The 13,522-nt window shown below is 46.2% G+C and overlaps 1 protein-coding gene across 1 annotated transcript in view; it reads left to right on the top strand.

The window, feature by feature from the left end:
- Nucleotides 1-13,522, top strand: part of PPIL2 (peptidylprolyl isomerase like 2) — a 114,796-nt gene that overhangs the window by 81,466 nt on the left and 19,808 nt on the right. The window lies entirely within an intron of this gene.

The following is a 13,522-nucleotide window of genomic DNA, read 5'->3' as shown; positions in this document are numbered from 1 at the left end:
TTAGATGGATTTCAGTCATTTAAGCTAAGTAGATTTAGTTTTCAGATCCCTTTTTTAAAAAAAAGGGCACAGCTAATTTACTAACCAATAGCAGTGACATAGTAGTTGATACATCTCGAGAGATTTGAATAATTGTATTGGATGGAATTTCTTGAATGAAATACATCAGAGAATAACAATGTGTTGTGTTAAACTCCAGATTTCTTTGTCCTGTTTCTGTTGGGCTGTTTTCCCCCTGTTTCTCTGGTGTCTAGAGGAACTACTTGCATAGCACAGGAAATGTGTGGGGCCATCTTAAAAACAACAGATGCCCCTGCTACTCCTGTGCAATGGCTTTGAAAAGGTGCCACGTAAAACCTAGTCTGTCAAGCAAGCTGGATCTGACCAGTGGGGCATATTTTTGACACCCCTGCTTTAAGCTTTCATCACAGTTTAAATTTATCTTTCAGCATGAGAGCAATATAGACCAAATGCCTTAAAAACAGGGAAATATTGAGCCCAGACATTTATTTTGTGGCATTAAATAGCAGGCCGAAATCTGATAGTAGTTTTACCTTGACCAAAAATAATTTATATGATATGAAACTTAGAGTAACTCCTCCTTTTATTCTCATTTCCTTCTCCCCCAAATAACAATAGCAGTTTGCGTAGTTTATTTTTTCCTCTGTGGCTGTGAGATGCATGGTTGGTTAATCCTAGAGGAATTAGAATAGAAGTAGTGCGGTGCTCTACTTTTGCCTTATGTCTAGTAGAAACTGCACAGTGTTCCTGTGAGAATAAGGTTACTAACATCCCCAGCTGCACTTTGGTCCCAGACATTGTTTACTTTTTAGCTGTACACTAAATCCTGCTTCCCAGAACTAGTAAAAGGCCAGCTTTATACATGCACATGTGTAGAGGAGAGGACGTAAAAGTTCACCACAGCATAACCAAATTCAGTGTTTATCCTGAGATAAATCTGCTGTACATTGCAGCTAGACGAGGAATCTTCGTTGTAATCTAGATAGTAATGGGGCTGGAATTCCTGGCAGTTATCAGGTGGAAATGTTTGCTTCCCAGCTGCAGTCCTCCATAATGGCATCTTGCAGGCAGGGCTGTCCTTACTCATATGCAAACTACGCAGCTGTGTACGGCACGAGGAAATTTGGGGCATCAAATTGCCCAAATTTCCTGGTGCCCTAAACAGCTGCGTGCTGCTCCAGTGGTCAGCCAGATTCCCCAGCTGGCTGAGCCAGCCAGGAAAGCTGCCTCTGCTCCGCCCCCGCCCCGCCTCTTTCCACCCCTGCTCCACCCCAGCCCCTGCTCCGCCCCCGCTCTGCCTCTTCCCACCCCTGCTCCGCCCCAGCCCTACCCTCACTCCACTCCTTCCCCAAAGCCCCCGCCCCTGCTCTGCCCCAGCCCCCACTCGTTCCCCAAAGCTTCTGCCACTGCTCTTCTCCTGCCCCACCTCTTCCCACCCTTGCTCCGCCCCCTGCTCTGCCCCCACTCCACTCCTTCCCCAAAGCTCCTGCCACTGCTCTGCCCCCACCCCACCTCTTCCCACTTCTGCTTTGCCCCAGCCCCGCCCCCACTCCACCCCTTCCCTTGAGGTACGTCCTGGGGGACTGTAGCAGGGGTTGGGCGCACCCTGCACTCACCGGGTGGCAGGAAGTGGAGCGACCCAGCCCCAACCTGTTCCACGCCGCCAGTGAGTGCTGGGGGCTGGTTCCCCCCAAGTCCCAAGGGTGGGAGCCAGGGGAGCAGAGCGGAGCGGGCTGGGGCCGGGTCACTCCACTTCCCACCGCCCTGTGAGTGAGGGGTCAGGCCTGCACTGCACTCACCGGGCGGCAGGAAGTGGAGCAACCCGGCCCCAACCTGCTCCGCTCCACCGGCTCGTGCTGGGGGGCAGTTCCCCCGTGCCCCCCCAAGCCTGCTCCTGCTCCCCACAGACCTTGGGTGCAGCCCTCCCGCCCCGCAATGCAGAGGCTGCGTAGGGCACCAAAATGTCTCAGGGTCTACACAGGGAAAAGGAATAGCCTGAAACTTTTTGAATAGACCTGATATTCTGATGCCTTTGGCAGTTCTTAAATTCATCATTGCCTCTTCTAATTGCTGATGTGAAACGAATTAGATTTATTTCTTCATTTTATGATGTACTACATCAATGAAAGGCTTTTACCTCCATCCCTCTGTCATCCACACCCTCTAGTTGCCCTTTAATTCTTGCACGTTCACAAGGACCTGCAATAACTCTCCCTCCTAAGTCTACAAAGCCACTCCTTGGTTTTGATTCTGATCTTGCATTGATTTTACATTATTCCATTGGGAGGAAGACTCTAGCTCCCCCCTTACCTTAAGCAGAGTTTTGACCTCATAAAGGGAGAAGTGCCAGAGACTCCATGAAATCCACTTAGAACGTGGCTATCGCTATTGAGATTTTATGTAGAAGGTGCTTAGATACTACAGTGATGGATGGCTGTTTAAACCCTAAAATAGATTTAATTGGAGGTACTCCTGAGATCAGAACTGGGGCTTGTTGAGTTTTCTGGCGAGGTCTGTAGAGAGCAGTGGTTTGACTCTGGAGACTGAGCATGCTTGTAGACCAGGGGTGAGCAAACTTTTTGGCCCAAGGGCCATATCTGGGTACGGAAATTGTATGGCGGGCCAAGAATGCTCACGAAATTGGGGGTTGGGGTGCGGGAGAGGGTGAGGGCTCCTGCTTGGGGTGAGGGCTCTAGGGGTGGGTCAGAAATGAGGAGTTCAGGGTGCAGGAGAAGACTCTGGGCTGGAGCAGGGGGTTGCGGTGCAGTGGGGTGGTGAGGGCTCCAGCTGGGGATGGGGGCTCTGGGGTGAGGCTGGGGATGAGGGGTTGAGGGTGCAGGAGGGTGCTCCGGGCTGGGACTGAGGGGTTCGGAAGGCAGGAGGGGGATCAGGGTTGGGGCATGGGGTTGGGGGGCAGGAGGGGGTCAGGGGTGCAGCCTCCGGGCAGCGCTAACATCAAGCAGCTTCCAGAAGTAGCGGTATGTGCCCCCTCTGGTTCCTACACAGAGGTGTGACTCTGCACGCTGCCCTGTCTGCAGGCGCCACCCCTGCAGCTCCCATTGGTTGTGGTTCCCGTACAGTGGGAGTTGCGGGGGCGGCGCTTGGGGCGGGGGCAGCATGCTGAGCCACAGGGGGGACATGCCACTGCTTCTGGGAGTGGCACAAAGCGGGGCAAGCCCCCAACCCCGCTCCCTGGCTGGAGCCGGGCAAGTCCTGGACAGATGCATCTCCTAAAGCTAAAATGACAATATTTCCTAATGATTTCATCACTAGAAAAGGAGCAGGGATTGGAAAAACATCAATTTCCCTGGAAACTTAATGCTCTTGCAAGGTATATTTGAAAGTAATTTGCTGGCTTACATGATATCAGTTGTTCTATAAAAATAAATTGTATATGAGATTATGGAAGTATTTTTTTCTCCATTACTAATGAAAAGGGTTTGATCTTTGACTACAGGGAGACTCCAGACCTTGTGAGTTTGTCTCTTTAAACAACCTGTGCTGTTTCTGGGTACAGCCCTTAATATGAGGACTTCAGACTAAAAGAACCTCAAAAGAGATTTTTGTTTTAACGAGAATCCTACTGTTTAAATTCTTCAGTGGAAGAGGCATTAAACCTATGTGTAATATATATATAATCCATACATAGTTATATAGCTAAAGAAAGGTTTGTTTCATAAATGTAAAAAATAAAATAAGCCAAGCTAGTAGCAATGTTACTCTCTCTAAATTTTTATAGATCTTTAAGATTAGACTAGCTCCATCTGGCAGGCAGGCTGACAGTTTTTGAATGTAGTACTGTTGTCTCTCTATTGCTCTTGTTAATGTTTCATTAATGAAGCTGCTGTAATTTGAGTAATAAATTTAAATGGCCAGTAATCTGTGCTGGGAAACAGTTCACCTCACGGGAAACTACAGCATTGAGGAACAAGAAAGATTAAATATAACATGGAATGAAGGGTTCTCAGTGGCTCATCTGTGTGCAGCCACAGTAGTTAGATATACATTTACTTGAAGGTTTAATACTTGTTTAGCAGGCCGAGCTAATTTCCATAAGTCTTGCACTTAATGTTTCAGGAACACAGTTGGGAAAGATTTTATTTCCTTTCCCAAAGCTGCAAATAAATATTTTTTCCTTAACAAAATAAGCACCCAGAAAGGCAATATTCAAAACAATTAGCTGAATCATGGCCATTCTTTCTCATGATTAATTTTTTGAAAATGAATTTCACATTCATGATCTATCTGTTCCTGCTGTTCATAATAACAAACTGGCTAAACATTGTGAATAATTCTCTCAGTATCTAGAATGTTGCCGGTTCCTGTGCAAATGGAACAGCTGTTGTGTATTCCCAGTGTTCTGAATACAAAAGGAAAAAGTGTGCATGGACAAAAGCAGGTTTAATATCCCATCCACTTTGATGAAGGAAAAGGGAAGAGACTATACGTGTTTTTAAAGCAGAGCTGGAATGTTACAGTGGTGCTACTTGTACCTGATCAGGAAATTTAATTAGCTAGATTCTCTTGTGCTCCAGCCCCGTCATGCTGCTGGCTGCAAATGCCCAACAGAGAATCCACCTGACAGATGGGAATTCCGCAATGGTATAAAGCCAGCAGATCCAACTCCTGCTCCAACCATCGCCACCCCCAAAGTAGGGACCAAGGTCAGAATAGAGCTCAGCTCTGCTTTGCCAGTCCTCTACTGGCATAAGGTCCCCATGGGACTAACTCTACAGTGGCCCCTGGTCCTGCATTGCATAGAGCTTGGCATAGGGGAGAATGAAGCCCCAGTAATATATTTATCTAGTAATATATTTCTCTCTGATAGCAACATCTCTGAAAATCAGGCCTATAGCATGCAGGTTCTAACCTCTGTGCCTCTGTGTCCCCATGTATGAAAGGAGGCAGAACTTTACCTCTCCTCATGGGGTGAGGGGAGGATTTAATCTTTGCAAAATGCTTTGTGAGTCAAGTGTCTTGGATGGAAAGCTCTATACAAGTGTCATGTTATTACCATGTGCCTTGTTCTTCTGAGTGACAAGAAGAAAGCTATAGAAAATAAGCCGTCATTTTTATGAATTGGAGCTCTCCCACTTCTTTTTTCAGTGCTTTGCAATTTTTGTGCTCCCCTCAAATTATTTATTTGAAAATCACAACTGTCATAAGTGATTCCCAGCCCACACCTTTTTTTTTAAGCATTATAGTTTCTGAAACCTTGCATGTATATGAGGTGCATCTCTTCAGTTTGTTGCAAAGTGCTTATACAACAATAAAAGATTAATTTACAAAGCATTTGTACATTTTGAAAAATAGTTCATTTGGGAGGAAGCAAAACCTTCCTGTCCAACAGAGAATGAGCTATTTCAGTTTGCCTGGAAGTATGTTTTGTCTTTATCCCCCCATGTGTATTGTCTCTCTAGATGTCAATTTGTATCTCTTCACTTTTTCACCAGTGTCACAAGTTGTGGCCATGATCTTGAATAGCTAACCGATGCTACAGATGCCGTTCTGAACAAATATTGAACTGATAAAAGCAGTAGAATTTACCCATCTGAGCTGTGTAGTTTACAGTTTCATCTCTTTCTTTCTGTCAGGAGTAGGTAAAAATCATGCAGTTGCAAAGATGAAAAGAAATCGCCTCTTCTATTAAAAAAAATACAAATGCTTTGTAAATTAATCTTATCAACCTGTTGTATAAGCCCTTTTCAATCTTAAAAAATAGAAGAGGCAAGTTCTTTTCACCTTTTCAACTGCATGATTTTTAGTAAAATCTTGGGCGTGTGGATCCCACCTACCCTAATTTTGAATTTTAGGGAAAGTTTCAACCCTCTAGATGGGTTACCAGTATCTGCTGATTTTTATAAAGTTGTGCAAAAATTATTTGTGGCTCCTGAAGGCTTCAGAGGAAGGTCAGCATTTTGTAGAAGCCCATCCCAAATAAAATCTCCAGCTTTGTGGCTGTAAGTGACAGAGCTGGTCAGGGTCAGGTTATGTAAATTAGCTCCCCATCTGCCATTCTCTTAACACCTGATCTGCCAAGTAGTCATATCCATGTGGAGTTCTGTCTGCTCCCACATGGAGTCCCATTAACTTTAGTTCAACTGTCTCTGAGGCCTGGTCTATACTACAGTGTTACGTTGATCTTATTGGGATCCGGGAAGTGGCAGTGTTACGTTGATGCAAGGCAGCTTACATCGACCTAGCTCTGTAAACGCCAACACTAAAATGTTGCTCCCGCCGATGTAACTTGCCCGCTACACCGACTTAATAACTCCACCTCCATGAGAGATGTAGTGCTTAGATCGACGTAGTTAGGTCGATGCGCTGTCAGTGTAGACGCTCTGTTACTTACGTCCACTTCAGTGGCCTCCAGGAGGTGTCCCACGATGCCCCATCACAACCATTCTGGTCACCGCTTTGAACTCCACTGCCCAGCAGCCAGGCACACAGGTATACGCCCTGCCCCATTAAAGCCCTGCAAATTTTGAAATTCCATTTCCTATTTGCTCAGCGTGGAGAGGTCACCTAGCAACTACCCAGCTAACGAGGCCAGCTTCACGCTGCAGACATGCTCCTGCCTAGAGTGCACAGGTGGTGGTAGATGTCTTGGGTCTACGGGGGAGAAGGCACAGCTCCGGTTGAGCCTAGAAACATCGATATCTACAACCAGATCTTTTGGACAGGAAGGAGAAGGGCTACAAGAAGGCCCCGCCGCAGTGCCGCGTGAAAGCCAAAGAGCTGCGGCAGGCATAGCAGAAGGCCAGGGAGGCTAACAGTCGCTCTGGTGTGGAGCCGCAGACATGCCATTTTTACAAAGAGCCATATGCCGTCCACGGTGGAGACTCCACCACCCCTCCTGAGAGCCCTGTGGATACTTCAGGGGAGCCTGAGTCATAGGCCTCTGCCATGAACAGTGACGAGGAAGAGGAGTATGAGGGACAGACGACCGGGAGATACAATGGCGCAGCAAGCCAGGACCTGTTCTTGACTTCTGCACAGTCCAGCCAGTCCTTACAGTCAGCCCAGCATAGGCGAGCCTGATGCAGGGGAAGGAACCTTTGATAATTATGTAGTTTGCTTTAATATTGCGGGGACGCATGTACTTAGGTTAAAAGAGGTAGTGAAACTACCAAGAGAGGTAGAATTACTATTTGCTTTGCATTCCCCCATACAGTTAGGCAGAAGGGCCCTGCGGAACAGTTTATGTGCACCGAGATGTCCTGTGAATCCTCCATAGAGATCTTGAGGAAACTTTCCTGGGTAGTCTGCAATCCTCTGCTGAAGTTTTTTGGGCGGAGCTGCCTTATTTCTCCCGCACTTTCCCATGCCACTCAGCAATTACTAGCAGCATACAACCCTGGTCTGCAGCTTGCGTTACCCTCAGGACTATCGCTTGTGGAAAACAATGCCAGTGTTCAGTTGCTCTATCTGCATATGCTCATGTAAGTTTCCACACAGCCATCGCCACTCACTTCTCCAGTGCAGCTCTCATTTTGGTGTTACGGTGCTGGAGGGCTGGGGCGAGCGCGCTACACATATCCAGGAATGTGGCCTTGCACTTCTGAAAGTTCTGCAGCCACTGCTCATCCTCCCAAACCTGCATGACAATGCAAACCCGCCAGTCAATGGTTTGTTTCTCGGGCCCAGAACCAGCACTCCACCATCTGCAGCTGGTCTGTGAATGCCATCGACAACCTTGAATTGTTTCTTTCTATGTCGTGGCCAGGGGAGAGGCGCCTATCCCGCGGCCCCAGCCCCGGAGCTGCCATGGTGGGGAGCGGCGCCTCTCCCCTCCAGCCCAGGTTCTGGTGCTCCCAAGTGCTCCTGCGGGGAGAGAGACCTGGGGGGAATTCTCTCTCCCCACTGTAGCCATGGGGCAGCCTGCACCCCAAACCCCTCATCCCCCTTCCCACCCCAGAACCAGGTCCCCCAGCCGGAGTCCTCACCCCGCTGCACTCCAACCCTCTGCCCCAGCTCTGAGCCCCCTCCTACACTCCGAACCCCTTGGGCCCACCCAAGGTGTCACACACCACCTCCATATTGGTGCACATAACAAAATCCATTCCGCACATGCATGGGAAAAATTAGACGGAACGCTGTTTGCGGGGGCTTTTGAAAGGAGGGGTGAAATATTATGGGATGCAAATAAAATTATGGGATGCATTATGGAACGTTGAAATCATGTTCCCAGTCACCCCTGCAAAACTCGTTTGCCCCCATGAGGCATTGCAAACCTTTCCCAAAACACCCTGTGCTAGATGGTGGCAAGTTGCACAGTGGGATAGCTACCTGTGGTGCACCGCTCTCTGCAGCGATGCAAATGTTGCTAGTGAGGACATGCTCTGCTGACACAAGGAGCATAGCGTGGACACGCAAAAGCGATTTAATTATTGCAGTGGCTGTATGTCAATGTAACTTAGGTTAACTTAATTTTGTACTGTGGACTTGCCCTAAGACTGCTTCTGTAGCTCTTTTCATATGTCGTGGAAAAATTAACCACTCATTGTGTTTGGATCAGAACAAAGCCTGACGTCCATTTATTCAAGCATGTGCATACAGGGAGAGTCAGCTGAAGCTGCTCTGGCGTATACAGAAAATACAGGCGCTTATATTGCTGAAAACCACAATTTGTTAAACCCACTTTCTTTAACAGTATTTTACTTATTTGGCATATAGTGCAAGTTTCAACAGTAGCTTTGCCTTATTTGGAGTTTAGCAAAAACAAGCTTTTCCTGTTATTGACCGGTGTTTTCTTTGCGGTTAATGGTTTTTTCTAACGTCTAGCTATTATGGTTACATTTTTTAAGCTGTGCTGTTTGCAATCACACCTTAATGGAATTTTCCACACTCTTTTATTATGCTTCATATACACAGTTAGCTTGACCAAAGTTTTAGGCCTACTTGAGAAGTTTAGGCCTACTTGAGTCCACTGAATTTTTCCTCCACACATATAAGGATCTCAAGAATATTTGCAAACACTTACACACCACAGTTCCCCTGTGGGGGAGCAGGTGTTTGTTAGCGTCATTTTACATATGGGTAAACTGAGAGGAAGTATGGTTTAGTGCAGGGGTGGGCAAACTTTTTGGCCTGAGGGCCACATCTGGGAATAGAAATTGTATGGCGGGCCATGAATGCCCACAAAATGGGGGTTGGGGTGCGGGACGGGATGCGGGCTCCGGCTGGGGGTGCAGGCTGTGGGGTGGGGCCAGAAATGAGGAGTTCAGGGTGCAGGAGGGGGCTCCAGGCTGGGGTGGGGGAGGGCTCCGGCTGGGGTGGAGGTGCACAGGAGCCGGAGTGGGGCCATGCCGTGGCTTCCAGGAGCTGTGTGGTGTGGCCCCTGACCCAGCGCCCCGGCTGGAGTGGGGCCATGCCGCGGCTTCTGGGAGCCGCATGGTGCAGTCCCCAACCCTGTGCCCCGGCTGGAGTGCTGGAGCGGGGCCTAAACTTCCAGCATGACCCTGGTCAGGTCACTTAGTCTCTCTGTACCTCACATTTCCAACTGTAAAATGGAGGGGATAGCACTGCCCTACCTCCCAGTGGTTCTGAGAATAAATGTATTAAAGATTGTGAGATGCTCAGACCCAGCAGTAATGGGGGTTATATGAGTACCTTAGATAGATGGGTGCAAAGAGTTTGAATGACTTTCTGAAGGTCATACAATGAGCCAATAACAGAGTTAGGCAGAGAAACAGAATCTCAGTTCTCAGTCCCTTTTCTCTAACCATTAGATACATGCTTCCAATCCATGTACATATATAGTATTGATGTGAGAGGCCCTGAAAATGACTTTAAATAGTCTTCAGAGAGAGACACTCTGGTTTTCAGTAGGAACGTTTTATTTTTCATCATTTTAGCTGCCTGTCTCTGCCATTGTTTCAGGCAGGTACTTGGAATGATTCCAGAGGTTAACAAGAGTTTGCCATGGAGTGCATCTCTGCTGTTTTTAAATGAAGTAGAATAGCTTTTGTTTCGGGATTTTTTTTTTAATGGTTTCCTATAACATACTGCTGCCTAGGTCTCCTCAGCACCCCACCACCACTCACTGGCCTGTAGGCAAGGCTTCGGCAGCCATATGCTCTGTGCAGAATTTCCAGCCTCAAGAGTTTCCGTGCTGTATAGACTCTGCCCCTGCCCAACGCTCTTAGGCAGACAAAAATGAGTTTTTGAAACAGCTCTGTCACGGACGGATGCAGGGAGGCACCGAACTGAATATTGAAACAATTTACTAAAATATTAGCTCTTCAGATACTTAAACTGAAATTAGCTATTGTGTACATAAGATTTCTAGCCCTGTGCTTGCGAACTTGAATGAAATTTTCAGAAAATAAATACCATGAAACACAAAGATCATGGCTCATTGCTCCTGTCAGTATGCTGTTTGCTTGCTGGGCCAGGGAGAACAGTCTGTCATGCACAATTTTCCCCTCTCCTTCAAGTTGCTCCTCTGGCCAGTAAGTCCTCAGGCTTTGCTCTCCACTCTGTGCCACCAGCTTGAGAGTGGTGTAACTCCAATGCCATACAACAGCGTCACAATGGTGTAACAGTCAGGAATTGGGCCCTCCGCTTTTATGCTCTGTCCCAGTTGGATCCACTTGTATACACGTTTCTGAACATTTCTAGGTGGCAGGTTCCCCTCTGTTTTGAGATGTGTGCCAATATACATGTGTTTGGCAGTTAATTAGGAGTTTCTTCAAAGAGATTCTTTGAAGTGAAATGTAATTTCCTAAGGGAAATTGAAATGAAACTTATTACTCATATACAAATGGATCCAATTTGGGTGGAGCATAAATATGGAGGGCTTGCTTCCTGACTCCATGTACACCAGTTTGATGCTGTTGTAAGGCAGTGGAGTGAGTTACACCAGCTTGACAACAGTGTTACAGAATCAGGCTTGGGGACTGCAAGTTTAGTTGGCCAATAAAAGAAGCAGCGCAAAGGAAAGATGGGGCAATTATGATTGGCGGGGAGACTATCTCCTTAGCCCAACAAGCTAGCAGTAACCAGAGAATATTGACAGTGGAATTCTCATATGTATGGTCTTTTTGCCAGCAGTGGTGGATTTTCAGGGCCTTGCAGTTCTGGTTCGTGTTTGGATCAGAAATTGATGATACTAAGTCAGAGTATTTTCTTCAGGTAATTTGTTTATTTACAAATGTAGGAGCACTGTTTTCTGAAGCAGGGCTGATAATGAATGGCACAAGTCTAACCACTTTTGGTGGAAATCTCTGCCCTGTTGTCTCTTCCAGGGACACACACAGACCAACCAGCCAAAACTGTCTGCTTGTAGCTTAATACACAGCCTCTTTCCAGCTTCTTCTGACTCATTCCAACTGCTTAAACATACATGTAAGCAGCCACTAGCCTCTGCTGTGGAATGACTGTCTAGGAGAGCATGGGCAATTATCCTCACAGTACCCCCTTGAGGTAACCTGCTTGTATCCATTCTTTCTAGAGTGTGTGTTTGTGTCTGACAGACATCCTTAATGACAGGCAAGTACAATATATAAGTAGACAACTCCTTTTAGAAAAGATTACTCCCATTTTTCAAAAACACAGGAGGTAAATACTATACACGCTTATGGATTCTCCATACCTCGTTATATTTCAGCTGCCAAACCATTCTCACCATTCCTTCCTTCTGCATGTCTCCGCGCCAAAATAGAGCACGGAATGGAAAAGGAGAATTACTAGCAAAGTACAGTACTGGCTTCTAGGCAGGATATGTTACAATTATTAAGTTGACTACATCTGATTTACTCTAGAGTAATTGTTTCTCAAAGGAATTGCCAGACAAAGTCACACTGAGGTGTAGCTGATCTTAAAATATTCAGTAGCCAAATATCAAGGATGTAATCACAAAAAGAAAAGGAGTACTTGTGGCACCTTACAGACTAACCAGTTTATTTGAGCATAAGCTTTCGTGAGCTACAGCTCACTTCATCAGATGCATACTGTGGAAAATACAGAAGATGTTTTTAATACACACAGACCATGAAAAAATGGGTGTTTATCACTACAAAAGGTTTTCTCTCCCCCCAAACCCACTCTCCTGTTGGTAATAGCTTATCTAAAGTGATCGCTCTCCTTACAATGTGTATGATAATCAAGGTGGGCCATTTCCAGCACAAATCCAGGTTTTCTCCCCACCCCACTCTCCTGTTGGTAATAGCTTATCTAAAGTGTTCACTCTCCTTACAATGTGTATGATAATCAAGGTGGGCCATTTCCAGCACAAATCCAGGGTTTAACAAGAACATCTGAGGAACAGTGGGGAGGGGAGGAATAAACAAGGGGAAATAGGTTACTTTTTAATTGGATACAACTAACTTAGGCTTGAATAGAGACTGGGAATGGTTGATTCATTATAAAAAGTAACCTATTTCCCCTTGTTTATTCCTTCCCCCCCCCCCCCCCCACTGTTCCTCAGACGTTCTTGTTAAGCCCTGGATTTTTGCTGGAAATGGCCCACCTTGATTATCATACACATTGTAAGGAGAGCGATCACTTTAGATAAGCTATTACCAACAGGAGAGTGGGTTTGGGGGGAGAGAAAACCTTTTGTAGTGATAAACACCCATTTTTTCATGGTCTGTGTGTATAAAAACATCTTCTGTATTTTCCACAGTATGCATCCGATGAAGTGAGCTGTAGCTCACGAAAGCTTATGCTCAAATAAATTGGTTAGTCTCTAAGGTGCCACAAGTACTCCTTTTCTTTTTGCAAATACAGACTAACACGGCTGTTACTCTGAAAGGATGTAATCAGTAACTCTTTACTCCTGATTACAGGAACTCCCCACAGTGTTAGAAAGTCTCTCTTCGCCCCCTCTTGTCAAATTGCAGAGCTGGCAGTATTCAACTTTATTAACAGGTCTTTTGAGCAAGATTAATTGGGTCCTTAAGCGGTTCAGTTTCTCCTGAGATTTCACATTTGTTTAGGTCCACATGCATCTGCATTTACAGCTGTCTACCTGCAATGCTTGATTATTAGACAATATTGTGAAGTCAGTATGAATAGGTTTCCCCAGAGTATCTTTCTCGATACATATTTGCAGTTTTCTGTACTGGGCTTTAGATAGCAGCCTCTTTCCCTCCTCCTCAGCGGGTACTCTTTCTGTCCAGTTGTATCATAAAATTTCTTTCCTGTCTACATGTGCAAATAGCCATTGAGTGTTGCAGATCCGTTATTGAGTATTGCAGATGCTGCTTTGCTAGCGATATGGTTACTCCAGAGAGTTCACAAGCCTGTTCTGCAGATGAGCCAGCCCGCTTCCCTAGTCTGATCTTTTGTGTTTGCGTTCTTTCTAATCCTGTGCTAAGGTGAAATATTCTTCACAGTTTGTCAGACAGGATTATGGAGTTGACTGTAAAACTATGGAAATGACTCATCTCCGCATTTTTTTCTTCTTAGGAGTGATCTGGGATGAAAGTGAAAATGTCAGATCTGTTATAAATAATGTGGAAATGACAGCCCGGCAGAGAGATCTGCCGTCTCGCAG

This window comes from Caretta caretta, chromosome 15, assembly GCF_965140235.1.
Source record: "Caretta caretta isolate rCarCar2 chromosome 15, rCarCar1.hap1, whole genome shotgun sequence".
NCBI lineage: Eukaryota > Metazoa > Chordata > Testudines > Cheloniidae > Caretta > Caretta caretta.
The sequence above is the reverse complement of the archived record's forward strand: the minus strand, read 5'-3'. Positions and strand labels throughout refer to the sequence as shown.